The sequence below is a fragment of the Podarcis melisellensis genome (genome assembly GCF_964234715.1).
Source record: "Podarcis melisellensis genome assembly, chromosome: 6".
NCBI lineage: Eukaryota > Metazoa > Chordata > Lepidosauria > Squamata > Lacertidae > Podarcis > Podarcis melisellensis.
The window spans coordinates 29,196,413-29,217,855 of NC_138538.1; the positions used below are offsets into that span (position 1 = coordinate 29,196,413).

Here is a 21,443-nt window from a genome sequence, read left to right on the forward strand (position 1 = left end):
GTGGCAAGGCCAGCCATTAAATGGTTGGCAGTGCCAGACGAGGAGAGAAATCTCTGTTGTGCTCAGTGAAATCTGCCTCTGAATGGCATGCTTAGAATTGGGCTATTAAACAGTGATCCAGGTCTCTTCCCAATCCTGCTGTAGATACCCACAACAACTTCTAAATCTTCTTTGGCTTCCCATTCAATGGGTTTGGTAACCATGCGTATCAGGGTAAATTATAACCAGGGAGTAAAACAGGGATATAGTTGAATTCCTTCTCCCTATGGCTGCCACAGCTCCTTGGTCTGGTGAACTGGCCATCTCAGGAATGTCTCTAGAGCCATCTCTTCCCCTTGAGGGTCTTGCTTACATGCTTGGCAGGAGTGAAGACATGCATAGAACTGGAAAAGCTCAGGTACAGTTTGATATTCTAATGCTCCAAAGGCTTATTTGGGGCTGAAGGACATGCCAGCTTCTTCAGATGCAATAGAGCTTCACATGACATCTGCAAGAACATTACTCCTCGTCTTCTACACCTCAGTTGGAAATAATAATTATAATGTTAAACCAGAACAAAACCTGTTGCAAAATCTTGATAATGATTCATTTTGTTTTATGTACACAGAGCAGAATATAAACATTCACATAAAACGTAGAAAAATCCTTACTGAAAAATTAACTTGCAGTTCAAGCTTCATGAATCTTAATACCGCCTGGTTTCATATTCTGGAATGTGCTGGAAAGTGATACTGCAATGCAATGGAAATATTCATAAAACTCCAATCTTTTATTTTCTATGACAGTCACGCTGCAGCTTCCAGAGGCTTCCAGCTGTTCTCCAGATGTGATTTGTTGGGTTATATCTATATCTATCTACATCGAAGTATATATAGCTGTTCCATAAATGCAGTTTGTGTAGAAAAGTACTTTAAATGTTGGGGTGTCAAGTTGCTCCTTTGAGCAGTAAAAGAGTAAACATGATATTCTGATTTTCTAAAGATATTATAAAGTTTTATTTTGTGGTTTGTGTGTGTGTGTGTGTGCACGCGCATGTGTCACTTTTCTTCCGCAAAGCCTTAGATGACAAGTTATTGGTTTAACTTCTTAAGAAAATGGAACAAGGGGGGGGGGGATACTTTGCAAAAAAAAAAAAAAAAAATTAAAAATTCTCCCTGTTTCTACTAGGGCAAAACCCCAAGTATAGGGTCTCTGCCAGCACACATCATTTTCATTTACTTCTATGGGGTAAATGATTTTGCTTCCAGAGAAAACCATTTACGCTATTAATGTGGTAGAAGTGGGAACATGATAATGGTTGGGCAGCAGTGCATCAGAAGTCTACAGAGCTTTGGCTCAACAGACCTGGCTTTGTGCAAGATGTGACCTAAATAGTGAACACTGGATGTGACATTTCTGATTGTTCTTGACTATTCATAGCCTGGACTATCTGAACTTTCTCTAATGCTAATTAACAGAAAATAAACTCACTTCCAGAATTATGCTCATCAGCGGCAATGAGGCTACAGAGGGTACAGGAGTGTTTTAATATGCATGTAAATAATCAGCATGCGATTTCATTACAGAAATAATAGGCAAGCAAGGCTGAAGTAAGTCTTGTAAGGAAGCTCTGTGCTGCAGAGCAGAGATTTTAATGTCCTATTGTTTGGATAAACCAAAACTGGCATCTCTGGTCAAACTGTGATGGCAGTTCTGCGTTTCAGAATTTGGTGGTTCTCATCCAGCCACAGTCATGTACAACAAGGTTTTTTTGTGCCCATCAGAAGGCCTGAGAGAATGAATGAGTGAGAATGTACATAAGGAGGTTGTATTCCATCAGAAGGGAGAAGCCTTTTTCACCCCAAGGGCCACATTCCCATCTAGTCAACCTTCCAGGGGGCCACATGTCAATGGTGAGCACAGCCAGAGGGAAAAGTGGACAGAGCACCAAATGGGAATTTTACCTTTGTACAGTAGGCTAAAGGGACACAGGTGGCGCTGTGGGCTAAACCACAGAGCCTAGGACTTGCCGATCAGAAGGTTGGCAGTTCAAATCTGCACTTATGGGGTGAGCTCCCGTTGCTCGGTCCCTGCTCCTGCCAACCTAGCAGTTCGAAAGCACGTCAAAGTGCAAGTAGATAAATAGGTACCGCTCCAGCGGGAAGGTAAGCAGCATTTCCGTGCGCTGCTCTGGTTCTCCAGAAGCGGCTTAGTCATGCTGGCCACATGACCCGGAAGCTGTACACCGGCTCCCTCGGCCAATAAAGCGAGATGAGCACCGCAACCCCAGAGTCGGCCACGACTGGACCTAATGGTCAGGGGTCCCTTTACCTTTACCTTTACCTTTACAGTAGGTTAATTTCTACAAACACTGCCACACATGCCTCTCTGTTCAGGTAAGCAAGAGACATTGATCAGAGTTCAAAGACACATTCCAGCCAGGCAAAAACACCCAAGGGGGATAACCATGACACAGCCGGCATTTTGGACATATTCTTTAAGACTTGCTTTATTTTCTTTTTATGCTGGCTTATCTCCTATTATTAGTCTAACTTTACTGATGGTGTAGATCTTATTCTAGTAATTCTTGGTGGGCTGTCTGTTTAATTAAGTGCTGGTTTCCTAATATTTATTTATAAGTGTTTTATTGTATTTCTCTGTGTTACTGTAAGGTGCTACTCATAAAGGAGCCATATATATGTTTAGCAAACTGGGAATGTTAGATCTGAACTGGGGACTTGGCTACACAGCTGCAAATAAAACATTTTAAATGTGTTGTAAAGTGCAATATGTAAATGTGGCACTGGATGGCAGCAGTGAGCTATGCAAAATTCAATATATTTTTCAAAACTTGTTTTTATATGCGTGTAGATTCCACCTGGGTCACTGAGAAAGAAATTGACCCCTCTTAGAAGTAAGTGTGGCCTTGCTCGCCAGCATACAATACTTGCGGATACCCTATCCCAGTTGACCTAGGTTTCCTGTGCAAAAGTCATCTAGAACACTCCTTTTTAAAAGAGTTGCATTTGTATCATCACCACACAGCGTTTTCAGAGATGAGGCAATCCTCTTTGCAAATGGGAGTGCGAGTGCTCAGAATGAGTTTTACTAGTGTGGAAGGAACTGTCTTCCAAAATAGATTGCAACCCATTTTCCATAGTTAAAACAATATACTGTATAAATAAACATTTTTGTCTCTGTTACTCCTGGCTGTGCAGACCAACTAAGCGCTCCAGAAAACCCATTATTCAATTCTTTTTAAGTTGCCCAAAGTGACAGCTTTCACAACTCCCCTAGGTAATTGGTTGCTTAATTTTACCATCATGAAGATGTTTCTTCTTGCTATTTGCCCTCATCTTTATTCTCTTAACGGAATCATGTTATTCTTAGCTGCACTCAGTATAGTAATGCTAAATAATTCCTCTCCCCACCCCCACCTCTCACATTTATCAATGTTTGCCACACCTTTACATTGCCCGGATGACTTACACTTTATATATATGCCAATTTCTCATTGCCTCCCATTCATCATTATAATTTCTGTGTTTCGGTAAATTCTGGTTGACAAACAAAATACGCCCCTCACACTTTTCAACACCAGTGTCAGATGGTGGGGATGGTTTAGTTACTTATTTTTAGTATTTCTAGGCTTCTTTTCAGGGCAAGTTCTCCAAAGGCAGCTTACATATCTGATTAAAAACATGTTCAGATAACTTGGAGAGATCCAAATGGCTATAACTGGCCAAGCTCGGGGGGCCACCAGGTGGCGCATTGGAAGATGGCCGACAATAACATCTCTCTGACCCATACGAGGTAATTAAGAGGCTGCTATGGGAAGTATGCAGTCTTCCTACCCACCCCCCAAGGAGATGCAGTGTCCACAATGCACCCCCGGATCCGAGAGTCGGGGGTGCCGGTCACTTGGCACGAGACCTCAATAAGTCAGCTCTTCCTGACGCCGATTCCAATCAGCGCATGCTGGTTAGCTTCAGCTTGGAATTATAATTGGAAATATATAATTGGAATGAAGCTGAAGCACTTACATCAAGCAAAGTTCGAGAGATAAGCTGCTGATTAATGCATCTCTATGTTTGGAGCGACGGGAGGAGAAAAATAAATCAAGCGATGAACCACCATTATGAGACTGGTATGTGCGGAGCGAAAAAAGAGGGGGGGTGGAGGAAAAAACTTTTATTTTCTTTCCCTCATGTGAGTATTTATAAACCTCTGCTCCAAGAGAGACGAATCGTTGCCTTTTACTAATCGCAAGCAAGAATTTAAGAGCTGTGTGGAGTGAATTATTGATTGAAGAGATGGTAAATATGGAGTGTGGAAAGAAAATTCTATGACACAGTTGTTAATGGCGTCTTGCTAAGACAGGCTTGTCGAAGAAAGACAAGGGGGGGAGGACCAGGGTCATTGGAATGTAAATGATGGATTGTATGTGATAACCTGGCAGAGCCCCTTTGTGATATATGTGGCAAGCTTGGGAAAATTAATAGGACGGACCGAGGACAAATTTTTGAAGAAGGGGAATAACGGCGGCTGTCCTTATGAGATATGACTTTTGGAGTGTGCAAAATCCACACAGATGTTGTTTGTTCCTAACCTGCTTGTGAAGATTGCAAAGAAAGGAATACATGATAACAACAACAAGATGAAGAAGTAATAAAGAGACTATCTGGACAGAGCTGGATAGAATCGTTTGATAAAAGCAGTAACAGAACTGATGTTTGATTCTCCTTCGGAGCTTGATGTAAGGGTACCCCCAACAAAATTTAAAAATCTGGCTGTATAATTTGGAAGTAATATGATTTGGAAATAATGTGATTGGATTGGCCTGTTAATAAAAATTATGTTTTAAAAAAAACACTGGCCAAGCTCAGCAACATTTGCAGAATTCTCTATCATTAATGGGTGTGTGACACCCTGACCAACTGCTTCACCTATCCATGAGGAATGGTGATTCCATTGGATGCCCCTGGTCTCAATGGGGCACAGGTGTATCCTCAAGTGTTTGCTTAAAAACTGGATCCAAATTGAGCCAGGCTGCATTTCGTATCTCATTTTTAGGGGTTGGATATATGATGCTTTCTAGGGCCAATGATTTGGCATTTTTATAGTTAGCACTGTGTCTTTACCCCCACCCCATCTTTTAACTCCCAGGGGATGGGGGAGAATGAAGAACAGAAAATTGACTGCTAAATTCTTACCATGACTTTTTATTCTTTATTAAATAATAATAATAAAAAATAATAATAATAATGATTTTTATTATTTATACCCCGCCCATCTGGCTGGGTTTCCCCAGCCACTCTGGGCGGCTTCCAACAGAATATTAAAATACAATAGTCAGTTAAACATTAAAAGCTTCCCTAAACATACTTAACATATCCTCCTCATCTTCCCTTTTTTGTCTTTGCAACAACCATGAGCAGTAGGTTCAGCTTGAAGAGAATTATTCACCCAAGGTCACACAGTGAGTTTCATTATCAAGCAGGCAGTTGAACCCAGGCTGCCTCTGTCCAAGGCCCCCTTTCTGTCTACTGCACCAAACAGTCCAGCTGAATACATCTAAAATGTCATGTCTGTGCATTGTTCCTGCTTCTGTGCTCTCTGATACGAATAATGTTCTTGCTGATAACAGAACCAGGTGCCTGCCGCCTTCATAACACCTGGCTGGACTTCTCAGGTGGATAAGCTTGATGCCTCAGCCTTTCGGGGCTCCCGTGTTGGCTGCCTTCTCAGCTCACATGACAGTTTCCCTTATCCAAGCCAATCTCAATTAGTTTTTCAATTAAGATTTCGTGAGACGTTGTATCGAATGCTTTGCTGAAATCCAATTACCCTGCAGCCTCCTACCATCTTCTTGTCCATTAATCTTTTAATTCCATCAGAAATGTCTGGCCAGCAGCAGCTCCACTGGGCTGCTGTAGCCTGTGGTTATATTCCATGTGCAGATTCACAGACCCTTCAGAATCCCCACTGTGTGCAAAGCCCTCTTACCCTGCATAAGCCGATGCCTGGAGGAAAAGGTTGAACTAAGACCAGCAGGAGGTTTAGAGGGAACTCAGGTTATCTGTTCCATGAGTGGGGCAGGCCGGGGGTTGGAGAAGCCATTGCACACCTGCTGTATCTACACCCCCACATGAATTCAGCCCCTATCCCCTGCCATTGCTCTGCAGGTTAATAAAGGAAAGGTTTCACCTGCTGAATATATAAATATGGGTTTAGAGGTGATGGTCACTGGGTCAGCCATCTATCCCTTGAATCAGCTAAAGTCTGAATTGTGATTTGTTGTTCTGTTTAAGAGCAGGACCCTTCAGAGCCCAGATATTAGTTACAGGAGCACATTAGAGGCTGGGCCTTCAGGTGTTTTCATGCTGACTGCTCAGAACAGATCTTTGTAGCTTTTGCTCTATGGGGGGTCTTTTTGCAGATGGCAAATCTCTATGAAAAACACGCCACCTCCTAAGCTTAGCACGGACATTTTAGGCACCTTAATGACGTTGGAGGGGAGAGAAAGAAGCCCTGCTGAGTCAGCTCAGCTTGAAATCTGCTTCCTAACGTCGTGTTCCAGGCAGCAGGTTTTTATTTTTGCACGGTATGCATGGTTTTCAGATCATAAAGCGAGAAACCCTGTACTCCAGAATAGGATATATATTTTTTGCTTTGGGTGGAACTATGAAATCAAAATAAAGCAATAATGAACTCTAGTCCATGATTACCACCCTGCACTGTCTGTTCTAGGATGATCATTTTTAAGCAAGCTATTTTCTGTGGATTTGGATTCCCTCCAGTCATTCTCAGTGTTTTGGTCTCATCCACACCATTGCTCCCAAGAGCTCCTCAGCTCTGGGTCCATTCTTATGCCCCAATGCTACACAGTAGCTCAACAAACTTGGAGACGAGGCTCAGCTGTGAAGCTCCCTGGTGGCCTTGGACCAGGCACCATCTCTCAGCCCTAACTTTCCCAACAGGCTTGCTGTGAAGTCAATGTGGAGAGGTGAGGAGAGCTATGTATACCACCTAGATCTCCTTGGAGGGAAGATGGGGTATCATTCTAATAAAGAAGTAATTCATTACCACCGATGGGGCTTATGAAGAAGAAGAAGAGGAGGAGGAGGAGGAGGAGGAGGAGGAGTTTGGACTTGATATCCCGCTTTATCACTACCCAAAGGAGTCTCAAAGCGGCTAACATTCTCCTTTCCCTTCCTCCCCCACAACAAACACTTTGTGAGGTGAGTGGGGCTGAGAGACTTCAAAGAAGTGTGACTAGCCCAAGGTCACCCAGCAGCTGCATGTGGAGGAGCAGAGATGCAAACCCGGTTCCCCAGATTACGAGACCCGTTCCCCATCTCACGTTGGCATGCCCAATTCTCTCTCTTATATGTTCCATGCAGCATAGCTGTTGGAAAGAAATGTATTGGAGCAGGAAGGTGTTTGGAAGTGCACACCAATGTCCTAAATAAGGATGTTATAGTACCATTCTCTAGCCAGGCGGAGGGGCAGCTAAGGCCATGTAACGTACTGCGTTTGCATTATCTCGTTTACATTCTTGCTTCCTGTTGTACAGTTCAGCTTGTCTTACTAGAGAAGCACAATGGATTGTTGGTTTTTAAAACTTCCCCTCCTCCATCACAGTCATCAGGAATGTTAGCCAATTCAGTCTCATTTTGTGGGCCCAAGTAAAACTCAGTCTCTGTGTGATGTCACTGTCTCTCACTCTACAGAAGAAGTGTCAGCAGTGAGTTTATTTCAGTATTCCCAAAGACAACACTTTGATATTTTGGAAATAATAGTCTACTAGACTTGGGGGCTTTATGTTCACAAATGGGTGGTCCAGATCAATTTCCCCCCGTGTGTAATTGGTATGTGGCATCCACACACACTATTTTTTAAATCACAGTTTTTGTGTTTGGCCCTGCTCCCAATCTCTGCTACATGCTTCCAATCTGGACATGCATGCAGGTATTTCTGCAACTGTGTGCATCTTAAAATAAAATAAAATCCACAGGAAGTGCAAAGAGCAAACCATGCCAGCTTCTGGCCGTCATGTTTCACTGGGAGCAAAATGGAGGCTTGAAGGGGCTGAGGGTTAAGATGGGTCAACATTCATTTCTAGTTTGTGCTTTTCCTAACAAAAGAAAAATTCATTCTGAAGTCGTCTTCAGAACTGATATTCAGCTATACCAAAATTCTGATAAAGACATTTTTCAAAAGTCCTCTGTACTAACTTTAAAAAAGTCCTGCAATTACAGTCTCCAAAATAAGCTGAAAGCTTAACGGAACTAATTCTAGCCCAGTTTTCTCATTGGAAAGACACCTTTCCCAGCAGACTTTTGGATGAGAGGAATTTTGACAGCATGAATTTATAAAGTATTTGCTGCTACTGCTTTTATTATGAGCTTTATTGAGATACAGTGGCACCTCAGGTTACATACACTTCAGGTTACAGACTCCACTAACCTAGAAATAGTGCTTTAGGATAAGAACTTTGCTTCAGGATGAGAACAGAAATCGTGCTCTGGCGGCGTGGCAGCAGCAGGAGGCCCCATTAGCTAAAGTGGTGCTTCAGGTTAAGAACAGTTTCAGGTTAAGAACGGATCCCCGGAACAAATTAAGTACTTAACCCGAGGTACCACTGTAATTGTTTTAATTTATACATAAGTAAGTTACATTCCAACATGCCTTGTGGTGTGTGGTAGTCCTATCATTTAGGTCTCCGGAAACAAAATAGCAAGGTTGTGCTCAGGTGAGGAACAAAATGAAGAAGTGATGAGGCGGAAGGGGCCCCCAGCCGAAACATCACAGAACACATGGCAAAATACCAACTTAACAAACATGTGCTAATGAGCTTCTACACCTGCAGAGACCAGATGTAGAATGGATTGTTTTTTACTTAGTGGATTTTCTTTGGGAAGAATAATTGTGGATTTAAAAAATAATAATTAAAGAAAGACTAGCATTTTATTACGATGACACCATGGGGATAATGCAGATAACTTTCATGCTTGAACAGCACCAATTCCACAGCAACCCCACTCCTGGGGTTCAGACTTTGTGTAGGATTTGTGTAGCCTTTTCTTCTCCCAAAGATTCTTTGCAAGGCTGTGGAGGTTTGCAATGAGACTTTTCCATCTCTTAGATGGGCTACTTTCCCAGGTTGATGAGCACTGCGTGCTACTTGTTTCCCTCCAAGGTACATGCAGAAACCACCTTCTTGACTATTGGACCCACTGTTGGTTTCATCCACTCAATCTGCCACCTGAGGAAGAGGTCAAAGTGGACCTGCCACATCTGTACACATGACTTGGAAGCTGGCAGGTTTTTGTGAGAAGGCTGTCTTTCAGATACCCAGATCCCAATGTCTTTTGGGCTTTGAAGGCCAACCTTGAACTGGGCCCAGAAGGAAACTGTTCGCCAGTTATGCTCTTTAGTGGTGTAATGGGGGAAGCCAAGCAATTTCAATAAAAACGTCTTTCATAACTTTCTCTCCCCCACACTATCAATCTTCAAGAGTCAAATGAGAGCCCAACATGAGAAGCGTTCATTAAGCTTGGCAGTGATGGATCTTTCGTTCCAGCCCCCAGGCCACTAACACCTGGAGTTCCGGACATACCTTCAGCAAACAATCACTTTTGTACATTAAGGGAATTGAGTGATGACGTTCCATTTCATTGCTTGTTTACCACTGAGGTGCTCCCTTTCCATATCATCCCACTTCTGGCAGCAGATGAGAAGGATGAATAAAAGTAGTCCTTGAGAGCATCCTAAACCCAGCTTTACCAGAATGGTTTCAGTTTCCCATAATGCTGTGGCTGTCCATGATAGAATATGAAGAAGGAATGTGCCCCCATGACACAGTTTTTCTATGGGTGTTAGGAAGTAAATCAGTAATATTAGCAATGATGCTTCCTTTCAGGAGAGACTGATGATTAAAGTGCAGTGCTTTTTATAGTCTACTCTAAATCACTGATGTTTTCAGGAAGCCCCATGATTTAATAGCACCAGTGGATGCCAGGCTTTTGGGTTTTCATAGACCAGATAGAGAAGGGACCTGTTAAGCAGCTGTCATTTGTGTAGCTTCTAGCCTGCTTTGTAAGAAACTGCTTAAGAGATGCCGTGAGCTTGCTGATAAAATAGTGACAGACACAGAGGTTGAAATTCCCATCTATAGCGCTATTCAGTTTGGTCTATCACAGCTTTTGGCAACGTTGTGTGTTTCAGTGATTTTGCCTTACAGCACGATTTCAAGATGTTGAACGCAGGTTGTCCTAGTCTGTGGTGGCTGGGTGAACGAGAAAGCCTGTAAACTGACTCCCAAGAATGGACCTAATAGCCAATAATAATAGCCAAGAAATACCTGGGGCAAATTTGGGGATACCTTTCAAGCTTCCCAGAAGAAAACGGTTACTGGTCATGGCAACCAAATGAAGCTTCCATATTTGGAGGTATATCACAACATAGAAGATAGTTGTCATCTTCATTCCTTACTGGTGAGCTTCCAGTGGCATCTGGCTGGCTGTTGATGGAAACGGTATCATAGATTATGTTAGAATTCTAGAATCCTCCTAGATATCCAAGGGGTCCTCTAAAGATCCTTTGCATACCATGTTAGCACATGCAGCCGAGAGCTGGGATAAGCCATTGTGCCATTTTGTATTTGCAAAACCTTACCTGCACAGTTTTGCTGGGACTGATGGGCATGTGACAAATACACTACAGTGCAACCTGCGCCTCCTGTTTCTGCCTGAATAACCTTTTGTCTAGAGAGAGCTTGCTCTTGTCACCCCATGTGCCTGTTTTATGCTGATATATTTCTGTAGCTGTCTTTGATTTACAAGCAGAATGGAACCTGAGGTCACTCTGTAGCAGTTGAGCAATCCATTTGGAGGAAGAAGAAAAAACCTGAAAATTTTCACACATGCTCCTGATTCCATTCCATTCTGTTATTATTATTTATTTCTTTTTTAAAAAATCCAATTAGTTTCTAAGCACTGTAATCATCACTGGCAAGTGCTGTCTGCCTGGATTAATGACTTGGGATGAAATCAGAAGAAATATCAAATGTCTGAAAGAGCAGGGCTGCTATTTATAGCAAGAGGCAAAGAACATGAGGATCCCTCCCCCCTGCCATCACTCCCTTCCCTCCCCCCCCCCGTCAGCTCCTGTCCCACCCAGGCTCTGGGATTTGAGGCTTCAGTTGTGAAACTCAATCCTGCAGCAGCAGCTTTTTTCTTTTTTGCAAACGGTGCCCTTACCCTTTTATAGAAGGTTCAATTCTCTGGTTAAGTGTGTGAGGTCAGCCTGTGCTTGTCGTTCCCAAAGGTGGCTTGCGTGACGGTATGCACTCAGAAGAGACTCCTGCAGTCCCAGGGAGAAAGGGTGCCTTGGGGTAAAATAAAAACCAAAACCACCTGCTCCCATGAAAACTAAAATAACAGTGTGAGTTAACCCTTTGTGGCCCACTTTTAATGTCCACATCAAAACACTCCCAAGTTGATGTTATAATTAGGGTTGTTTTCTACTATATAATAAAGTAAATATTTTACTGCTTGGAGCCATAGACTATCGTATGCAATGTAATGGCTTTTTTTGGAGAAGAGAAGAAACTACCAAAAGTGGGTTTGTATAACTTCCAGCCCATGCATGAGCCAGATGCAGCCTTGCTTCTCAGATACCTCTCCTGTGCCTCCATCAAAAAGCAAGTAGGCTTTCGCATAGCCTCAATTGGTGCCAATGAAAACCACGTAAAAGCTGGCTGCTGCACGGGAGCGCCAGGATATTTTATTGCAATGCTCAGGGGCAATTTGAGGAGGATCACAGATAGGGATAGAAGGGTTAAAAGGTAAAGGGACCCCTGGCCATTAGGTCCAGTCGTGACCCACTCTGGGGTTGCGGTGCTCATCTCGCTTTCTTGGCCGAGGGAGCTGGCGTACAGCTAGTCAGCATGTGGCCAGCATGACTAAGCCGCTTCTGGTGAACCAGAGCAGTGCACGGAAACGCCCTTTACCTTCCCGCCGGAGCGGTGCCTATTTATCTACTTGCACTTTGATGTGCTTTCGAACTGCTAGGTTGGCAGGAGCAACAGGAGTTCACCCCGTCGCGGGGATTTGAACCGCTGACCTTCTGATCGGCAAGTCCTAGGCTCTGTGGTTTAACCCACAGCGCCACCCGTGTGCCTCATAGAAAGGTTAATCCCACCCTTTTCCATTTCCCCACACTTAGGCTTCTTACATGCCTCCATTGGTGCCAATGGGAGCTCTTTAAAGTGCTAGTGCTTAAGAGAGGCCTGGTGAAGTGTAAGGAGGAGAAATGAAATGCAGAGAGAAAGAAAGTGAAAGAACTGGATGGATGGAGAGTTTGAATGGGTGTGGGAGGAGTGGGGTGTGTGGCTTTGGTCGACCTGCGAGAAGATTCCCACTGAGGGAATGTGGCTCTCTGGCTCTACAGGGGTGTCCAAACTTTTTTCAGAGAGGGCCAGATTTGATGAAGTGAACATGTGTGAGGGCTGACCAATGTTGCTGAACTTTTTTTAGGATTTTACCCCAGGACATATACTGCCACGGGGGCTGGATTTAATTGACCGGTGGGCCAGATTAGGCCCCCCAAAGGGACTTTGGACATGCCTGCTCTAAGAGGATCCCCACCCCTGCTCTAAACACAAACTTAAAGCAAGAGTAATTAAGCCTCCTAACTCATTTTCACCAAACAAAAAAGCTGCCTCTGTATTGGAACTCCTCTTAGATTTTTAAAAACTGCTTTATCATTTGTGTATTTGCTGCTCTGGGCTTCTTAGGGAGGAATGTGTGAGATATAATGCAAGAATAAATGAACAAATCCTTAATAAAACTTCTGATAGTTTCTCTTTGTGCTTTTAGCAGGACCTTGATCTGCTCAAAGCAGCAGCCACAGGTTTCCTGGGCACAGAGACCGAGTCTTTCCACTTGCAGGGTCAAGCTCTTTGTGAAAGTGGAAGGGGCCTGGAAAAAGGTGCCCGGCTGCTTTCCCTCTTAGGCAGCGGGTTTCATGCCTTATGCCTTAAAAGAAACCACAAGACAATACAGCATGACATTCCCAAGGAGTTTCCTAAGATAGAGGGTAAAGGTGGACAGCAATAACATCCATCAAACTCGGGGGAGGCAGAGGTGAAAGTAGGGCCAGTCCGGGTCAAATTGGGATGAAAGACATTTCAATTTAAGTGTTGCCTCTGGACGTGGCCAGTAATTGCTGCTCAGGTTTAAGGCTGACAAAAGATGAAATACACCGGTAGCAAAGGAATGCGGGCAGGAGCGGGGCAGGTACTCAGCAGAGTTTCACTGTAGAGCAAATGAGCTTGCAGCACATTAAGACAACCCCCCTGGCGAACATCCCGATGTTTGAAGACACATGCCTAGTAATAATAATAATTTATATCCCACCCATCTGGCTGGGTTTCCCCAGCCACTCTGGGCGGCTTCCAACAAAATATTAAAACACAGTGGTCTGTTAAACATTAAAAGCTTCCCTAAACAGGGCTGCCTTCAGATGTCTCCTAAAAGTCTGGTAGTTGTTTTTCTCTTTGACATCTGGTGGGTGCCACTACCAAGAAGGCCCTCTGCCTGGTTTCCTGTAACTTGGCCTCTCGCAGTGAGGGAACCGCCAGAAGGCTCTCGGCACTGGACCTCAGTGTCCGGGCAGAACGATGAGGGTGGAGATGCTCCTTCAAGTATACTGGACCGAGGCCGTTTAGGGCTTTAAAGGTCAGCACCAACACTTTGAATTGTGCTCGGAAATGTACTGGGAGCCAATGTAGATATTTCAAGACCGGTGTTATGTGGTCTTGGCGGCCACCCAGTCACCAGTCTAGCTGCCGCATTATGGATTAGTTGTAGTTTCTGGGTCATCTTCAAAGGTAGCCCTACACAGAGCGCATTGCAGTAATCCGTCCCCTCCTGTGTCCCAAACGCAGCATTACGACTCGAGGCCTGCCTTCCATCTGTAGAAACTCAGACCTGGCAAAGAACATTCAACTATTGGCTTCGTCTTAATCTAAACCCACCTGGTCTACTGCCTCTAGTAATGCAAGACCCTCACAAAAGCAAGTGGTTCAAAACTGTGCATCAAAAACTCCTTATATGCGGTCTGCATTCACAGTCCCTACTATCAATGGGCCTCATCAAAGCAAAGAGTCTAATTGGCCAGCGCCTGAAAGACATTGAACGGCAAAACAACCTGACTATCTTAAAGAAACTGTGCCCATGGTTTTCCCACCTTCCCCCTTCTCATTTTGACTCCCCAGCTTCATATTTGTTCAAATTAACCATCTCAAAATATAGACGTGCCTTTACATTGGCTAGATGGGATGTTCTTCCTTCTGCCGTACTCGAAGGTCGTTACCAAAAGACCCCATTTGAAAAACGACTCTGCCCATGTGGAGATGGTAACACGGAAACAGTGTCCCATGTCCTCCTATCCTGCCCCATTTACAAAGACCTAAGGAACGAGATTATTACTCCACTCATTCTCTCCAACCCCGACCATTCACCAGACATTACACTATATTTTCTCTTATCTGATAAGGATAGTCAGATAACAGAGAAGGTCGCGAGGTACATCGAGAGAGCTGTGAAATTGAGGGCCACCATCTGAGTGACAGACTTGTTCATCTGACGGACCTCCTTTTGGTTGTTCTTTTCTCCTTTTTATTCCTATTTTATTTTTAATCCTTGTATAGCTGTGGCCTGTTGGCTTTGCTAATAAAGTTTTGATTGATTGATTGCAGTAATCCAAGCAAGAGATAACTAGAGCATGCACCACTCTGGTGAGACAGTCCACGGGCAGGTAGGGTCTCAGCCTGTGTACCAGATGGAGCTGGTAAACAGATGCCCTGGACACAGAATTGACCTGTGCTTCCGTGGACAGCTGTGAGTCCAAAATGACTCCCAGGCTGCGCACCTGGTCCTTCAGGAGCACAGTTACCTCATTCAGGACCAGGGAGTCCTCCACACCTGCCTGCTTCCTGTCCTCCAAAAACAGTACTTCTGTCTTGTCAGGATTCAACCTCAATCTGTTAGCCGCCATCCATCCTCCAACCACCTCCACACACTCACACAGTTCTGCTATAACTATTCATGCCTCTTACTAGCAGGGGAACTGGCAGATGCAGCCAAAGCAGCAGGATTTAACCCTGCTCATCAGCTAATGAGCAGAAGTTGAATCCTGCCCAGTTTAGCTGTGGACACCAGTTCCCCTGCTGAGAACAGGAACAGGAGCTCTAGTATAGTGTGCAGCTATTTGAAAGCCCTTTTGCAAACTGCCCCGCTTTGTTTTTTCAGAGGATCAGAGAGCAGTGCAGACCTGTTTGAAAAAGGGCTTACAAACAGTCGGATCTGCCTTTTGAACCTCTGAAAACCAGAGGTTTAAAGAGCCGTGCAGGGCTGTTTGCAAAAGGGCTTTTAAATAGCCCACACTGGGCTTTGACGTTCCAAAAATCGAGGCTTTGAGCAACCTTAGGTGTTTTGATAGGTGGGTAGCCCCATCCACCTGTCAGATTTAACCCAGCAGGGTTAAATAAACAAAACCTCTCCCTTGTTCCTTTTCTTGGGCTGCTACTTTCCTTCCATACTTGGTGATCATCGTTTTACTATGAGACAGTGTTTTGTAAGCTGCCTTGAGCTTGTGGGGTGAAAAAGGCCAGGGATGCGTTTTCAAATATATATATATATATATAATCTATTTAAAAGGGTTTCAAAGAGAAACAGTTGGTATATTGATGCACACAGAGAGAGATGTTGCTGCTTTAAAAAGAGATGGTAAACAATACCTGCCACGGTCTAGAGCGTGATCATCCAGTGTGTGTCATAGATGGTTGACGCAGCTTGAGAGAGGGAGAGGAACAATTGGCAAGGTGCTTCTGAACATGAGAGCGTTTGACTAAAGCGACTGCTTTAGGAACACAGGGACACAGGCCAAGGCTTTGAGTGATTGTTGCTGCTGCTTTTCCCCACGAGAAGTTTGTGCACCTAGAAGCGAAAGAAATTCAGCCTTGCAATTTACAGAGGAGTTGGCACATCCTCTGCTGTTGCCTGAAGCAGCAGTCCTTCAGAGCATTGCCTTAACTCAGGGATGGGGGACTTGTGGCTCTCCAGATGCACTTGCATAATCTCTGACCATGCTGGCTGGGACTAATGGGAGTCATAGTCAGACACCATCTGGAAGGCCACCAGATCCCCATCCCTTCTTTCCCTAGATCAGCTGCCCCTTCTGCCACATGCCCAGCCCAGACGCTTTCCTGGTAAGAGAAGACAGATTTGGATCACAGTGCTGGTTGCCAAAGGGCTGCAGATGAATGTATCCTCAGATACTTCTGACCTAATTGGCACATCTTGACCATCCTTAGTTTTACTTTTCTCAAGGAGAAAGTCCAGTGATTAATATAACCAGTGCTATTTTTCTAGAAAAAGAGGTGCCGGAAATCACATTCTCTTAGAATGGCAATGGCGCCCACCTGAGTGGTGCCAGAACTGAGTTCCGGCAAGTTTTGGCTGAGAAAAAGCCCTGAATACAACTCTTTTGGAAGAGCAGTACTTGATGGCGAACTGTAGAAGCAATTCCATATTAAGCACATCACCTAGTAGAGATTGTATATAAGGAATCACAAATGGCCCAAGATGCATTGGGTTCCAGACTCAGTTTTTGAAGCACAGACACCACCATTTTGTAGCCCTCTTTGCTTCGTTTGCTGTTTCGGTAGAAGCAGAAGGCACACCAGGTCATCAGGCTTCAGCACAGTTGTTAGTGTGAACATAACTGAAAGGGTACGATTTCCTGAGGCAGGAGTGGATAACAGTGGAAGCTGTCTTATAATGATTCAAACCATGGTCCATCTAGACCCAATACTGTCAACACTGACTTGAAGTGGGTTTTCTAGGATTTTAGGTGGGGGTCTCTGGAAAACAGATGCCTTACCCCCACAGCACTCCCCCTAATAAATGTCTTCAGCATGTATGCTGAATAAGGCCATACTAATATTTGCAGGGGAGAAATGTGCAGCCCCCCTTTGTGGCAGACCACAGCGTTGGCTGTTGTACAGTCAGCAGCCTAAACCATAAGCAGATTGAATGGGGCTGGCACAGTCAATACAGAAGTTGCACAACTCCAAAGGAAAGAGCGACACATGGAAACATTTGGGGTTAATCTGCGGAAAGCTTGAGTCATTGGCCAAGGCTGCACCACTTCAAAAAGGGACAATGTTCTTTGGTTAAAGCAGCCCTTTGCTACAGAGAGATGCTCCAGAATTGTTTGTGTGCCACTACAAAATTCCAGGCTCCGGGCAGGCTGACTGAATCTTGGTTGCTGCTTTAGTAACCAATATATACAATTGATTCCATTCTTAAAATTGCACAATTGGGCATAGGACTAAGAGGTTTGGAGGGTTTTTTTAATGCACTTCCCAGTTTGGTTCATTTAAAAAAAGCCAATGGCAAAAATACTCCATTAAGTGCTGAATGCACAGGTTTGGGAAATATAAAACACAGGAACATGCAAAATTGAGCACATCTCGCTTTGGGTGGCCAGCACAATAGCTGCCATCTGTGTAGTCTTATGCATGCAGTATTAAAAGGAACAGAGGTCTCTTGAACCATTAATGTAATGGCCACCACCTTAAGACTCAAAAGTGATTAAAAAGATCAGTGTGTAAATAACAGATTTCACATCTCCATGTTCCTTGATGCATTTGGATCAAGTATTTTTCATTTATCTAAGGTACTGTTTGGGCTTATGACTGCTGGTTGTGCTCATTTAAAAATCCAGGGCTGCAGAGGCAAGCCATAGATCTATTTAACTACTATGAACCTATCATTTATATAGCACCTTTTGAATGTTTCAAAACAGCTTTTCATATAATGGGTGGTTTTTAATGCTAGCCCTACTCAAGGCACACCCATTGCAGTAAATTGACATGACTAACTTGAGCTCATTAATTTTAAAGGGTCTGCTCTAAGTAGAATTTAGTTGAATGCAACCCATTATCTTGATAGCCTAATAATAATAATAATAATAATAATAATAATAATAATTCACAGGCTAACAAGTTTTATTATTTATTCCACAGGCTACTGTCCACTTCATTAGTTTACACCAGGCTTCCTCAAACTCAGCCCTCCAGATGTTTTTGGGCTACAACTCCCATGATCCCTAGCTAGCAGGACCAGTGGCCAGGGATGATGGGAATTGTAGTCTCAGAACATCTGGAGGGCTGAGTTTGAGGAAGCCTGGTTTACACCATAATAAAATTTTGTTAGCCTTTAAGATGCCACAAAACTATTGACTCTGTTGCAACAGATTCAACAAGCATGGCTGCCTCTCCAGCACTTGTAAGGTGGGACATTGTTAGTGCCCTGGTGGCTGTTGCCCCTTGGAAATGGTGGGGCAGAAGGCAGGGAGCCCAACAGTAGGTCCATGATATGCTGAGCCATAGCCAATGATGGGGGAACCAACATTTGTCCCCCGTCCTCCTGAGTTCTTCAAATGCAGCACTGAGATGGAGGAAGGGGAAGGCGACAGGCAGTGCCACTCCCCGGACTGGTTGCAAAAGGCAGGCAAGTGGGGACAGGTTGAGGGGGGGCTGAGGTTGGGGGGCGGTCAGTGTGGAGAGCCAGTGTGGTATAGTGGTTAAGAGCGGTGGACTCGTAATCTGGTGAACCGGGTTCGCGTCTCCGCTCCTCCACATGCAGCTGCTGGGTGACCTTGGGCTAGTCATACTTCTTTGAAGTCTCTCAGCCCCACTCACCTCACAGAGTGTTTGTTGTGGGGGAGGAAGGGAAAGGAGAATGTTAGCCGCTTTGAGACTCCTTCAGGTAGTGATAAAGCGGGGTATCAAATCCAAACTCCTCCTCTTCTTCTAATGGAGCAGTCTCCACTGCCTGAGGCAGAGAAGGGATTATAGGCTGGGTTAGGCCACGCCGCGAATTATGTCAGAGCAAATCTCACATGATCTGCCACTCTTCCAGCCCCGCTGTGTCACGTCTCTCCCCCCCCCCACAGATCCTACACTTGCAGTTTCCCCTGCAGTACCCAGTTTCTGCTGCACGTTGCCCCACTTCCAGTTAATACAAACAGAAGTGTGTTGCTCTGTGTACATGAGCTATTTCTCTCTCCTTTATATGAGCTGATCCACTGCAGTGACAGAGGCTCCCACTAGACCGCACTTGGAGCAATCTTGGCTGGCATCCCGGTGCCTTTGAACTGCGTGTTGGCTGGCGGTCGGAGAACAGCTTGCACAGGCGGGAACATTTATCCGACATATTGGGAACAAGTGTAAAAAGTAATCTATTTAGCGCACTGTCAGATATCTGCCCCAACTGCCCTTGTTTCTTCGCGGTGCCCCTCATTGTTTTAAATAGCAGTTGCTCTGATTGCAAAGTGATAGGCTGAGAACTGCGGACTCGGCTTTGAGGTCCAAACTTAAGGATCCGCTGCAGCACTTACTCTGTTTTAAATAGTTCCCATTGAAATAGGATCCTGCGTCCGTTCCTCTGGGGTTTTTCCTGTCTCACAACCAGGAAGAGCAGGCTAGACAGCCACTGCACATAGAGCACACAAACGGTGCATTGAAAAGATAGGAATTGTCTGGCATATCACAATACATAGAGGACGTGCGCAGTTACTGCAGTGCGCTCTATGTGAGGCTTCCCTTGCTCTTGACCCCGGAAGCTGCGGGACGATTGCTGACAGGAGTGAGAAACTGTCAGTACATAACACCTCTGCTCAGAGATCAGCGCTGGTTGTCGATTTGCTGCTGGGTCAAGTTCAGGGTGTTAATATTGGTATATAAGGCCCCTTACGGCTTGGGACCAATTTACTTGCGAGATCGCCTTACTCCATATGTGCCCACTCAGCCGCTTCGATCTGCAGGAACTGGCACCATTACAAGCGCCACATAATACTTGTTCTGCATTTGTGATAAATGGATGTTTTGGTGTGGCAAAATTGGTATTCAGTGCCTCTTGGCATTAGGCGGGTGCCTTCACTGTACTCTTTTTAGCCCCTGCTAAAAAAACATTTTTGCTTAGGCAAGCTTATCCAGACACATACAGTGGTACCTCGGGTTGCATACGCTTCCGGTTACAGACTCCGCTAACCCAGAAATAGTACCTCGGTTAAGAACTTTGCTTCAGGATGAGAACAGAAATTGTGCTCTGGCGGCGCAGCGGCAGAGGGAGGCCCCATTAGCTAAAGTGGTGCTTCAGGTTAAGAACAGTTTCAGGTTAAGAACGGACTTCCGGAACGAATTAAGTACTTAACCCGAGGTACCACTGTCGCCTGTTGACCTGTGTTTTAGTGGGGTTTTTTAGCTTAGTGTTTATTTTGATTGTTTTTGAATGTTTTAAAAGTTGTTTTTAACTGCTTTTTCCTGAAAATTTCCTTCTTTTATTATTTTTGTGAACTGCTTTGAGGTATCTTGTTCTTTTTTTTAATGGTGAAGTGGTATATAAATTTTGTGAAATAAATACTGGTGCACAAGTATGCTGCTTATCTGAGGCAGGGAAGATCTTGAAAAATTCAGAGTTTCTTATGCATTTGGTGCGCTGAATAGGAAAGCTGTGTGTTCTTATGGGTATACCACCAACTAGAATAGGGAACACTGGGGTGAAATATATATATATATGTGTGTGTATGTTTGTATGTTTCCAGTAGACTTTAAGGCAGCAACATGGAACATAATCAGGTTCTAGAAGTATTGATTTTTGCATGAAGTGAAAGGGGCTTGGGTTTAGTTGCCATCTGGTGTATTTGCATAATCACTCTGGCATTTTGAGAATATGGGCTGAGTGGATCTGTGCAGAATTTTGGGCTTGTTTGTTTGTTTGGCATGTGATAAAACCACTGCGTGATTGACTCACCATGTCTGTAGCTAGAAACTCAGTCTATATTTACCATGCCATCGCAGAGCTGTAAAAGCTTCGCTGTGTAGGTACAGGTTCACTTGCAAGCTTTTCTGATGCACATCTTGGAACAATGACATCTCTGCTTGCCATGTCTGCTCAAGATGCCACTTCAAACTCTGCCCTGCATTGTGTTAGACATTCGGGCTGCCTTTGAAAAGTGTTTAGAAATTGCAAACAAATGGGTCTCACTAGGGATGGATTAAAAAATAAATAAATGTCAAGCTTATATGCATGGATATTTTTTCTTCTAATTACTGTCTTGTTTTTTCATCTTGACAAGAAATGAAGCTGTGGTTGTTTTAACCCACCCTGAAATTGGTGAGAAATTACTTTTAATTTTGATTTCTCTTCTGTGCTAAGAACCCTTGCAGATGATCTAGCATTACAACGGTACACCACAAACCACAAATAGAAAAGGCACAGAGTTCTTTGTGTTCTTACCTGCATTAAAGACATTCTCACCTTGCACAGCCTATAATTATAGGGTGGTTTAAAAGGAGAGCAAATTCTGTTCTTGTTCAAGAATGA

At 44.2% G+C, this 21,443-nt stretch overlaps 1 protein-coding gene across 1 annotated transcript in view; it reads left to right on the forward strand.

The window, feature by feature from the left end:
* SNTA1 (syntrophin alpha 1) overlaps nucleotides 1-21,443 on the forward strand; it is a 58,068-nt gene that overhangs the window by 24,904 nt on the left and 11,721 nt on the right. The gene's annotated exons all lie outside the window — the stretch shown is intronic.